General features: G+C 45.9%; 1 protein-coding gene across 1 annotated transcript in view; it reads left to right on the top strand.

Moving 5' to 3' along the window:
- The first annotated feature begins 10,480 nt into the window (after positions 1 to 10,480).
- Positions 10,481 to 12,907, top strand: part of chaf1b (chromatin assembly factor 1, subunit B) — a 63,071-nt gene continuing 60,644 nt past the window's right edge. Inside the window, exon 1 of the mRNA XM_059966227.1 lies at positions 10,481 to 10,628. The gene's annotated coding sequence lies outside the window, so the exon portion shown is untranslated. The remainder of the gene's footprint in view (positions 10,629 to 12,907) is intronic.

Below are 12,907 nucleotides of genomic sequence, written 5' to 3'. Positions count from 1 at the left end.
AACAGACATTCCCTTTGTTCTTGCCACCCTCCAAATTTGGAGTTTTGTGTGCAGTTCTGATCTCCCATCTACAGGAAAGATACCACTAAGACTGAAAGAGTACAGAGCAAATTTACAAGGATGCTGCCAGGATTTGAGGACCTAAAAGCGAATGGCTGAATAGATGAGGATTTATTTTCTCTGGAGCATAGGAGAATGAGGGGAGATTTGATAGAGTTGTACAAATTTAGGGGTAGAGGTAGGGAAAATGCAAGCAAGCTTTTTCCATTGAAGTTGGGTGACACTAAAACTAGAGGTCATAGATTAAGGGTGAAAGGTGAAACATTAAAGGGAACCTAAGGGGAAATTTCCTCACTCAGAGGGTGGTGAGCTGCCAGTGGAAGTGGTGGATGCAAGTTAGATTGCAACATTTAAGAAAAATTTGAATAGGTATGGTATATGGATACGAGAGCTGTGGAAGGCCATGGTCCACGTACGGTCGAAGGGACTAAGCAGAATAGTTTGGCATGGACTAGATGGACCAAAAGCCCAGTTTCTGTGCTGCAATACTCGGACCCTTCATCTCTGCAATTTGAAAGATTCTCACATTTCCAGTTTTAATGAGTCAATGAATTGGAAAGGCCACTCTGTATTGATACCTCTGGAGATTGCTGACCTGTGGAATTCTTCCAGCCTCTTATTTTCTTCTCATCATCTGCCAGTGCAAGCTGCTGCCTTATCCCTGTGATTGTACAGCTTGCTCAAGGCAAGAGATCTCTCTTGGATTTTGACTGCATCAGTAGTCTTTGTTCATTGTCCTTATGCAACCAAAGATCTGGAGAGACAGCAGCTAGCATTACATCCAATAGGAAGGGTCTTAGTCTGTTTATTCCTCTCCATAGATGCTGCCTGACCTGCTGAGAGCCTCCAGAATTTTCTGTGCATTGTTTGGGATCAGGGTGATTTAATTGCCCATGGGGGCAAATTCTGCCATTCCACTGTAATGGCTGCAGTCAGAGTCAAATGGTGATTCCTGAGCATATCTCATTTGCCTTTGTATGTGGCCTCCTCACATCAAGCTGTCGATGTGGTGGCACAGTAGTGTAGCAGTTAGTGTAACACTATTACAGTGGCAGCTGTAGGATCGATGTTCAATTCTCACCACTATCTGTAATTATAGTGTTTGTACATTCTCCCTGTGACCGTGAGGGTTTTCTCTGGGTGCTCCAGTTTCTTCCTATATTCCAAAGGCCCAAACCTAAGTTCTGGGCATGCTATGTTGGTGCCAGTGACACTTCGAGTCAGGAACACTACAGTACAGTAGCAGGCCCCTTGGCCAATCTAGTCATGCCAAACCATTAATCACTTGGTTTTATCCACCTGCACCCAGACCATAGCCATCCATTCCCTTCTTATCCATGTAATTATCCAAATTTCTCTTAATGTTGAAAACAACCCTGCATCTACCACTTGCTCATTCCACTGTCCACTGATTGAAGAAATTCCCCCTAGGTGAAACATTTCACCTTTCACCTTAACCCAACACCTTTTGTTGTAGTCTCACCTAACTTTAGTGGAAAAGCCTATTTGGATTTACCTTATCTGTACCCCGTCATAATTTTGTATACCTCTCAATCTTCAATAAAATCTCTCAATCTTCAATATTCTGGAGAATAAAGTCCTAACCAATTCAACCTTTCCCTACAAACACAGGTCCTCAAGTCCTGGCAATATCCTTACAAATTTTCTTTGCACTCCTTCAATCTTATTGACATCTGTCCTGTAGGTAGGTGACAGAAATTGGACAATCCATGGGCAGGGAGTGCATTAAAAGAGCTATCTTTTAATCGGGACAGTGATCAAGCAGAGTTCTGTGGCAATTACAAGAAAGAACTTTGAACAGCGACCAAATGGCGTTTGGGATTGATTAGACCATAAGACAAAGGACAAATTCAGCCCATCGAGTCTGCTCCGCCATTTTATCATGAGCTGATCCATTTTCCCATTTAGTCCCACTCCCCCACCTTCTCACCATAACCTTTGATGCCCTGGCTATTCAGATACCTATCAATCTCGGCCTTAAATACACCCAATGACTTGACCTCCACTGCTGCCCGTGGCAACAAATTCCACAGATTCACCACCCTCCGGCTAAAAAAAATTCTTCACATCTCTGTTCTGAACGGGTGCCCTTCAATCCTTAAGTCATGCCCTTTCTTACCAGATTCCCCCACCATGGGAAACAACTTTGCCACATCCACTCTGCCATGTCTTTCAACATTTGAAATGTTTCTGTGAGGTCCCCCCCCCCATTCTTCTAAACTCCAAGGAGTACAGTCCAAAGGCGGTCAAACATTCCTCATATGTTAACCTTCTCATTCCCAAATTCATTCTAATGAACCTTCTCTGAACTCTCTCCAACATCAGCACATCAGCAACAGCAAATTAAGGGAGGGCAGGAGCAGAGCAGAGCACGCACGGCAGCCATCGTCTGAGTGGACAGAGTCAGAGTGGTCATCTTCAGGCTTCAGTCAGGGAAAGCAAAAAAAAAAGCTCTAGGTTGTTCTTTTTCCCTTCCCTTCTTTACATCTGCTCATATGGGAAAGACTTAAGACCAGAGCAGACAGTCTCAGAATAGAGGAGCACCCTTTTAGAACAGAGATAAGGAAGAATTTCTTTAGCAGGAGAGTGGTGAATCTGTGGAATTTGTTGCCACAAGCAGCTATGGAGGCCAAGTCTTTATGTATATTTAAGGCAGAGGTTGATAGATTTTTGATTGGTCAGGGCATGAAGGGATACGGGGAGAAGGCAGCGGATTGAGGTTGAGAGGAAAATTGGATCAGCCATGATGAAATGGTGGAGTAAACTCGATGGGCCAAGTGGCTTAATTCTGCTTCTTTATCTTATGGTCTAAAACTGGATCAATACTCCAAATTTGACCTCACCAATATCTTAAACAACTTAAATATTGTAACTCCTGTACTCAGTACTTTGGTTTAAGAAGGCCAGTGTGTCAAAAACTTTCTTTACAATCCTATCTACCTGTGACAGCACTTCAAAAGGAACTATAGATCTATATTCCCAGATCTCTCTGTTTTACCACACTCAGTACTGTACTGCTCACCGTGCAAGTCCTACCTTGGTTTATCCTCACAAATTGCAAAACTCACTAGTCTGCGTTAAATTCCATCTGCCAATTTTCAGCTAATTTTTCCAGCTGATCCAGATCCCACCACTGCAAGCTTTGATCGTCATTTTGGCCGTCCACTACAATCCCAGTCTTAGTATCATTTGCAAACTTGCTCTTCCCATTAACCACATTATTGTCCCTATCATTCATATAGAAGCCAAACAACAAGGACCCAGCACTGATCCCTGCGGCATTCCACTAGTCACAGGCCTCCAGTCAGAGAGGCAATGATCCAGTACCACTCTCCGGTTTCTCCCTCAAAGCCAATGTTTAATCTGATTTACTATTTAATCTTGAATGCCAAGCGACTGAATATTCTTAACCAACTTTCCATGCAGGACCGTGTCAGAGGCCTTGCTAAAGTTCATGTAGACCAGATCCACTGCCTTGTCTTCATCAAGCCATGTTAACTAACCCTAATCAGTCTGTCTATCCAAACACTTGTGTATCTGGTCACTTAAAATACCTTACAATAACTTTCCACCTACTGATGACAGGCTCATCGGCTTATAATTTCCTGGCTTGTTCTAAGAGCCTCTCTTAAACTACAGAACAACATTAGTTATCCTCTGATCCTCCAGCACCTCACCTGTGGCTAAGGATGTTTTGTTTACTTCTGTCCCTGCAATTTCTGCACTAGTCTCCCGTGAGGTCTGAAAGGAACACCTTGTCAGGCCCTGAGAATTTTGCCTCAAAACAGCAAACATCTTAAAAAAAGTTTGAACCAGAGGCAATTGGAAGCGTGAAGAAACATATCTTGCTCAGATCCGCCGATTGAGTGAAGAAGGCATCGATTAGCAGCTGTTTGGTTTTTGAATGACAGCCAATCAACGATCTGGATTGATGGGCAAGAAGAAATTAAAAAAGGTAGAGTCAAGCAGAGCGGCCATTGTCGGAGGGGATAGTGTTAGACTGGTTATTTGAGGCTTCTGCGTGGAGAGGCTTGTGTGAGAGAAGGGGTAAAAGGTGCAGGTAGATATTTTTTCAGTTTATTTATTGTTTCCTTCTTTGCTTTTATACAGTTATAACAGTAGGGATGCCAGGCAGGATAGTAGAATGCTTCTCTTGCAAGATGTGGGAAGGCAGGGAGATCTCCAGTGTCCCTGTCAACTTCATCTGCAATAATTGCATCCAGCTACAGTTTCTAACACTCAGCGTTAAGAAATTGGAAATGGAATTGGATGAACTCTGAATCATTTGGCTGAGGGTGTGATAAATAGACATATGGAGAGGTAGTATAGTGGTTAGCACAATGCTTTGCGGTACCACTGACCCAGGTTCAGTTCCTGCCACTGCCTGGAAGGACTTTGTATGTTCTTCCCCATGAACTCATGGGTTTCTTCCATGCTTCGGTTTCCTCCCAGAGTCCAAAGACATACTGGTTGCTAGGTTAATAGGTCATTGTAAGTTGCCCTATGATTAGGCTAGGATTAAATCAGGGGGTTGCTGGTCTGCATGGCTCAAACGGCCAGAAGGGCCTGTTCCGCACTGTATCTCAATAAATAAATCAATAAGGTGCAAGATACAGGAGACTGTGTGATAATCAGGAAGAGAAAAGGGGTTAAAAGTCCAGTGCTGAGTACCCTGGTGGCCCTCAAAACAGGTATATCACTTTGGATACTGTTGGGTGTGGGTGGCGGAGGTGACCTAGCCGAGAGAAGACACAGAAGTCTGGTCTCTGGCACAGAGTCTGGCTCTCTGACTCAGAACGGAAGGGAGGAGGAGAGGCGAGCTGTGGTGATAGGGGATTCATGAGTTAAGGGAACAGAGAGGAGGTTCTGTGGACAAGAACAAATTCCCAGATGGTATATTGCCTCCCAGGTGACAGGGTTCAGGATATCTTGGATCGAGTCCTCAGCATTCTTAAATAAGAGGGTGAGTAGCCAGAGGTCATGGCCCATTGGGATGGGTAGGATGAGTGATGAGATTCTGCATAGGGTGTTAGGTGCTAAGTTAAGAGACAGGACCTCCAGGGTTGCTACCCACGCCACGTGCTAGTGAGGCCAGAAATAGGAAGATCATGCAGTTCGACATGAGGCAGAGTGTCAGGTGCTTGGATGACCGAGCTCTCTTCGAGCGAAGGCGGGACCTGTACAGAAGATGGCTTGCACCTGCACTGGAGGAGGACTAATATCCTAGCAGCGAGGTTTGCTAGTGTTGCATGAGGGGTTTTAAGCTTGAGTTGCAGGGAGATTGGAACCAGAGTGTCAGAACAGATGGGTAGGATGATGGAGAGTTGTGGAGACTGATGTTGTTAAGACCTCAGACAAAGTCAGGAGTCAAAAAGTCGAGCATAGTGGGACTAACGTTTTGTTCTTTCAATGAAAGAAGTGTTGTGGTATTGTAGGTGATGCACCATCAATAACTCACACTGAGACGTAGGCGAGATATCGGCTTTTATTGACTGGAAGAAGGAACCAGGAGTGAGTGTCTATCATACAAGGTCTTGGAGACTGAGGCCGAGCGTCAGGCCGCAGGTCTCCTTTATACAGGGGCCTGTGGGAGGAGCCACAGGAGCAGTCAGCAGGGGCGTGTCCCGACAGGCACATAGTTCACCACAGTAGGAAAGGCAGAAGAGCTCAGGGCATGGATCAACACCTGGAATTATGATATTGTAGCCATTAGTGTTACTTGGTTGCAGGAGGGGCAGGACTGGCAGCTCAGTATTCCAGGGTTTCATTGTTATACACGTACAGAGCGGGAGGGATTAAAGGGAGAGGGCTGGCGTTACTAGTCAGGGAAAATATCACAGCAGTGCTCCGTCAGGGCAGACAGGAGAACTTGTCCAGTAAGGGTTATGGTGGGAAATGAGGAATAAGAAAGATATGACCACATTAATGGGGCTATAATATAGACCACCCTACAGTACACGTGCTTTACAGGGAAAAATCTGTAGAGAGATGGCAGACTGTTGCAAAAAACATTAGGTTGTTATAGTAGGTGATCTTGACTGGGACTCGCATACTATAAAAGGACTAAGTGGGATAGATTTTGTCAAATGTGTTCAGGAAAGTTTCCTTAATCAGTACGTAGAAGTCCCAACAAGAGACAGTTCATTACTTGATGTCCTATTAGGAGATGAGACAGGGAAGGTGACTGAAGTTTGTGCAAGGGAACACTTTGCACCTGGTGATCATAATGCTATTAGTTTCAAAGTATATGGAAAAAGTTAGGTGTGGTCTGCAGGTTGAGATTCTGAATTGGAGAAAGGCCAATTTTGATGGTACAGTAACAGAAACCGCGCCCCAGCATTCTTTCTCTGCTCCCAGTCTCAAACCCCTCCTACAGTGTTCCACCCTCGCCATTCCCAACATCCTTTGCCCCCACCGGATTCTCCGAAACTCACTCTCCGCTCTACATTGACAAATTCAGTACTGTGCAAAAGTCTTAGACACCCTAGCTATATGTACGTGCCTAAGACTTTTGCCCAGTACTGTATATATTGCCTTTCCAGTTACCAAAGAACACTAAATAACACTGATCTAATACAAAGCCAAGTACTCTTATTTCTGTTTACCACCTATATTCCTAATTTAACCAATATACAGTACTGCGCAAAAGTCTTCGGCACCCTAGATTGTGTCTAAATTGTTTGCACTGTACTGTATGGGTTAGGGTTAGAGGTGCTGGAAACATGGTGCTACTTGTGGGCTGCCTCTAGCACATCCTCAGATGGTATTGGTCGTTGATGCACATAGATGTATTTTTCGATGTACATGTGACAAATAAAGCTAACCTTTAATCTTGCATTGGTAATATTTTTCTTTTAGAAAACTACCTGTCAGGTCACCAACCCTCCCCACCACAAATCTCCTACTCTCCAGGATATAAATTCCTCAGCTGGAGGAATTCAACACTTTGAGTAGCATGTGTGAGGAAAGAAATTATCAATGTTTAGGGTCGAAAACCTTTCCCTTTGAGTCTGAGTGAACAATTTCTTTCCTTCAACAGATGCTGCTCAACCTACAGAGTTTCTTCAACAGACTGCAGATGCTGGGATCTGGAAAAACCAACAGTCTCTTGTCTCTATGTTTTTATGTTGATAGGCCCTGTCTGTACTGCCATTGCAGCTGAGCCTCTTTGCTTGTGCCTCCGAGAGCTCCTACACTGCAGTATGATACTCCAGAGCCATGACTCCGACAAGTTTTCAGATGATATCACCGTATCTCAAATAACGATTAGTACTGCAAGGAGAGAGAACCTAGCAACACAGTGTCATGACAACATCATCAACATCTGCAAAACAAAAGAGCTGGTCACTGACCAGGAAAGGGGTACACATGTGGCTGTCTACGTCAACAGTGTTGAGGTTGTGAGCATCTAGCCTGCCGTTGTCCAATCATATTGATGTCACACAGCCAAGAAAATTTGCCAATGCTTCTCCTTCTTCTGGAGCTTAGAGAAATTCGGCTTGTCCCCAGTGGCTTTTACATTTTTATTGATGTCCATTTGTCCGGATGTATCACAGCTTGCTCTGGCAACTGCTCTCTCTGAGACCACAAGAAGCTGCAGAAATTTCTGGACACAGCTCAGCACATCACAGAAACCAGCTTCCCCTCCATGGACTCTGTCTATACTTCTTGCTGTCTCAGTAAAGCAGCCAGCATAATCAAACCCCCTCCCCCCACCCCGAACATTGTCTCTTCTCCCCCTCCCATCGGGCAGAAGACGCAAAAGCCTGAGAACACCTATCACCAGATTTAAGGGCAACTTCTATCCCACTGTTATCAGTCTCTTGATGAGCTTCTGGTACAATAGTAAACTCTTGGCCTCACAGTCTACCTTGTGATCGTTTACTCTGTCACTTACCTACAGTGCACTTTTTCACTTTACACTTTATTCTGAATTGCTATTGTTTTACCTTATTCTAGCTCAAAGATTGTATGCAAGATATTTTTACTGCACCTCGGTACACGTGACGATAATAAACCAAAACCAAAGACCTCACAGTCTACCTCGTTAGGTACTCTGACAATAAGCAACACACACAAAATGCTGGTGGAACGCAGCAGTCCAGGCAGCATCTGTAGGAAGAAGTACAGTCGATATTTCAGGCCGAGACCCTTCGTCAGGACTGACTGAAAGAAAAGATAGTAAGAGATTTGAAAGTAGGAGGGGGAGTGGGAGATCCGAGATGATAGGAGAAGACAGGAGGGGGAGGGGTGAAGCTAAGAGCTGGAAAGTTGACTGGCAAAAGGGATACAGAGCTGGAGAAGGGAAAGGATCATGGGACGAGAGGCCTAGGGAGAAAGAAAGGGGGAGGGGAGCACCAGAGGGAGATGGAGAGCAGGCAAGGAGTCATTGTGAGAGGGGTAGAGAGAGAAAAAAGAGGGAGGGGGGAAAATAAATAAATAAGTGATGGGGTAAGAAGGGGAGGAGGTTAGAGAAATCAATGTTCATGCCATCAGGTTGGAGGCTACCCAGATGGAATATAAGGTGTTGTTCCTCTAACCTGAATGTGGCTTCATCTTGACAGTAGAGGAGGCTATGGATAGACATATCAGAATGGGAATGGGACGTGGAATTAAAATGTGTAGCCATTGGAAAATCCTGCTTTCTCTGGCGGACAGAGCGTAGGTGTTCAGCGAAACAGTCTCCCAGTCTACGTCGGGTCTCACCAATATATAAAAGGCCACACTAGGAGCACCGGACACAGTATACCACACCAGCCGACTCACAGGTGAAGTGTCGCCTCACCTGGAAGGACTGTCTGGGGCCCTGAAAGGTGGTGAGGGAGGAAGTGTAAGGGCAGGTGTAGCACTTGTTCCACTTAGAAGGATAAGTGCCAGGAGGGAGATCGGTGGGAAGGGATGGGGGGGGGGGGAAACGAGTGGACAAGGGAGTCGCGTAGGGAGTGATCCCTGTGGAAAGGTGGGGGAGGGAGGGAGGGAAAGATGTGCTTGGTAATGGGATCCTGTTGGAGGTGGCGTAAGTTACAGAGAATTATATGTTGGACCCGGAGGTTGGTGGGGCGGTAGGTGAGGACAAGGGGAACCCTATCCCGAGTGGGGTGGCGGGTGGATGGGGTGAGGACAGATGTACGGGAAATGGGAGAGATGCGTTTGAGAGCAGAGTTGATGGTGGAAGAAGGGAAGCCCCTTTATTTAAAAAAGGAAGACATCTCCTTTGTCCTGGAATGAAAAGCCTCATCCTGAGAGCAGATGCAGCAGAGATGGAGGAATTGTGAGAAGGGGATAGCATTTTTGCAAGAGACAGGGTGGGAAGAGGAATAGTCCAGGTAGCTGTGAGAGTCTGTAGGCTTATAGTAGATATCAGTAGATAAGCTATCTCCAGAGATGGAGACAGAAAGATCAAGAAAGGGGAGGGAGGTGTCGGAAATGGACCAGGTAAATTTGAGGGCAGGGTGAAAGTTTGAGAGATGATAATAAACTTACTTTGAAGATTTTGAAGGTCTGGCACCTATTACTGAATCTGCTGCACTTTCTCTGCAGTTGATACATTTTGTTCTGCATTGTTATTGTTTACTTTACACTACCTCAATGCACTGTTCAATGAATTGATCTGTATTAACAGTATGCAAAGCAAGCTTTTTACTGTATCTTGATGTGACAATAATAAACCAATTCCCACAAAATACTGGAGGAACTCAACAGACCTGGCAGCATCTGTGGAAAAGAGTAAACAGTCAACGTTTCCCACTGAAACCCTTCATCGAGACTGGGAAAAAAATCCTGATGAAGGGTCTCGGCCCGATACGTCGACTGTACTCTTTTCCACAGATGTTGCCAGGCCTGCTGAGTTCCTCCAGCGTTTTGTGTGTGTTCTTTGGATTTCAATCAGCTGCAGATTTTCTCTTGTTTGTGAGTAAACCAATTCCAATGAGTTAACATGCAGAACCCGAGCCCCGGCCTCTAGCCGCCAGGTGGCACCTTTCCTGAACCAAGGAGGGGCCTTGGATTCCCTCGCCCTGTCTTAAAACCGTGAATTCGCCACATTTATTTCGGGTTAACGCAGAGCGTAAACCTCCCCTCGACAGGTCAACCCTCTTGTTTTAGAGCAAACACCTGGCTGGCCAAGTTATGTGGGCAGCGCTTGATTTAAACCGGATCTTTTCATACACCCAATAATAAATTGCAAATAAAATCCCCGTGCTTGATCATGTATACGCCGCCCTATCAAATTGTGTTTTTTTTTCGTTACCTAATACAAGTTGCAAAGGCGGCTCTTTGCGTAGGCCGCAGCAGGCCGGCGACTCCCTGCGGGTGGCGCTGTGGGAGGAGCGGGAGGAGGCCCAGCTTGCCGGCGGAGCTGCTCGTTGTCGGGAGGGCGGGCGGGAGTGAGGGGCGGGGCCTGGCGCGGAGCGCGCGCGGGAAAGTGTCCGGTGGCTGGCGGGCGGGCGGTTCGGAAGGTTGGCCCCGGCGAGTCATTCATTGTTCGCCGAGCGGCGATCCACTCCGTCCCGGGGACCCGGCCAAGCGGCGTCCGCAACCCCCCCACGGTAAGCTCCTGCAACTTCACCCGCCCGCACGCAACTCCGAGCAACCTGCAGAACTTTTTTTTAAAGATAATGTCTGGACCTCCTGTCATTCATTGCGTCGAACTGGCGCTGCAGCTCAGCCGGGCTCGTGATGCAACTTTGCTCGAGGTTTGAGATCGCTGACTTTTTAAATATTAGCTGCTTTGCCAGCTTATCCCGGCACGGGAGACTGGGGATGCAGAGGTCTGGAGCACGAAAGAAATGGCGAAGGAATCCAATGGGTCGGGCAGCATCTGTAGAGGCAGAGGGATGGTCGACGTTTCAGGTCGAGACCTGAGTCCTGATGCATCCTTCAGACCCCATAGATGCTGCCCAACCCTCTATCGGTTTGTTTTCTTCATTCTGGAGTCTCCTCTGTGTAACTTTGTGCTGGAAAAACTTAATTTCTCTTTTACTTTGTTGAAGATCTTGGGGGAGGGGGAGGATTTGACTTTCGTTAACGTTTTCTTTTTCTCCTTTTTGAGTCCTGCAAAGTTGAGTTGATAAAGCTCAGCTGGTATGAGGTGGCCGTAATGTTTGTAGATTTATTTAAAAATCCATGATTATTGAAAAATATCCAATATTATTCAAAAGTTGTTTCAAGATTAACATCAATTGGGATTAAGATTGTTGACAGCTATATTTGTTCAGTTATTTTTTATTGATCGAACAAAATATAACTGAAAACTTATTGAAAACATACAGCCGACCAATAGTTACCCGCAAAGGTACAATGCAGGTTATTGTTTTGGCAATACCACCCTTTATTATACCTTTTGAGATAATGGTCACGTTTGGAGACCTCACAAAGTGCCTTTGAACAGATTGAGTTATCACCGGAGGTGGCATCCGGAAATAAGGTATTAGAAGCTGAAGTACTCACGAACTGTGTTGTGCTGTGGTGGAATTAAACAACTCTACAGCTTGCAGTGGAAGAATTTCTAAATGCCGGCTGTGCATACCGGTGGGGGGAAGAACACTGAAAACTACTTCTCGGAATCCTTTCTGTGCTGCTCCGCCTTCTGTCTCCCGTCCTGCACGTTCTCAGCCCTTCTCACTTGTCCAGATAGTGATGCTTGATACTGGAATTGTTTGTTATTGTCGCCAAGCTCGTTTAGAATCAGGTTTAGAATCAGGTTTAATATCACCGGCATATGTCATGAAATTAGTTGTTAAGCAGCAGTAGTACATTACAATGAGTAATAAAAAAAAACTGTCAAGTTACTGTAAGAAGTATATATCGTCACTTTTATTGTCATTTCGACCATAACTGCTATGTACAGTGCATAGTAAAAATGAGACTTTTTTTCAGGACCATGGTGTTACATTACATAGTACAAAAACAAAGCAGAGAGGAAAAAAAAACACAACTACACTAGACTACAGACCTACCCTGTCTTGCATAAAGTGCACAAAACAGTGCAGGCATTACAATAAATAATAAACAGGACAATAGGGCAGTAAGGTGTCAGTCCAGGCTCCGGGTATTGAGGAATCTGATAGCTTGGGGGAAGAAACTGTTACATAGTCTGGTCGTGAGAGCCCGAATGCTTTGGTGCCTTTTCCCAGACGGCAGGAGGGAGAAGAGTTTGTATGAGGGGTGCATGGGGTCCTTCATAATGCTGTTTCCTTTGCAGATGCAGCGTGTAGTGTAAATGTCCGTGATGGCGGGAAGAGAGACCCCGATGATCTTCTCAGCTGACCTCACTAGCTGCTGCAGGGTCTTGCGATCCGAGATGGTGCAATTTCCGAACCAGGCAGTGATGCAGCTGCTCAGGATGCTCTCAATACAACCCCTGTAGAATGTGATGAGGATGGGGGTGGGAGATGGACTTTCCTCAGCCTTTGCAGAAAGTAGAGACGCTGCTGGGCTTTTTTTGCTATGGAGCTGGCGTTGAGGGACCAGGTGAGATTCTCCGTCAGGTGAACACCAAGAAATTTGGTGCTCTTAACGATCTCTACTGAGGAGCCGTTGATGTTCAGTGGGGAGTGGTCGCTCCGTGCCCTCCTGAAGTCAACATCCATCTCTTTTGTTTTGTTCACATTCAGAGACAGGTTGTTGGCTCTGTACCAGTGTGTTAGCCGCTGCACCTCCTCTCTGTAAGCTGACTTGTCGTTCTTTCTGATGAGACCCACCATGGTCATGTCATCGGCGAACTTGATGGTGTGGTTCGAGCTGTGTGTTGCAGCACAGTCGTGGGTCAGCAGAGTGAACAGCAGTGGACTGAGCACTCAGCACTGGGGGGCCCCCTTGCTCAATG

Source organism: Hypanus sabinus, chromosome 4 (assembly GCF_030144855.1).
Source record: "Hypanus sabinus isolate sHypSab1 chromosome 4, sHypSab1.hap1, whole genome shotgun sequence".
In the NCBI taxonomy this organism is placed as follows: Eukaryota; Metazoa; Chordata; class Chondrichthyes; order Myliobatiformes; family Dasyatidae; genus Hypanus; species Hypanus sabinus.
This window is presented reverse-complemented; position numbering and strand designations above follow the sequence as displayed.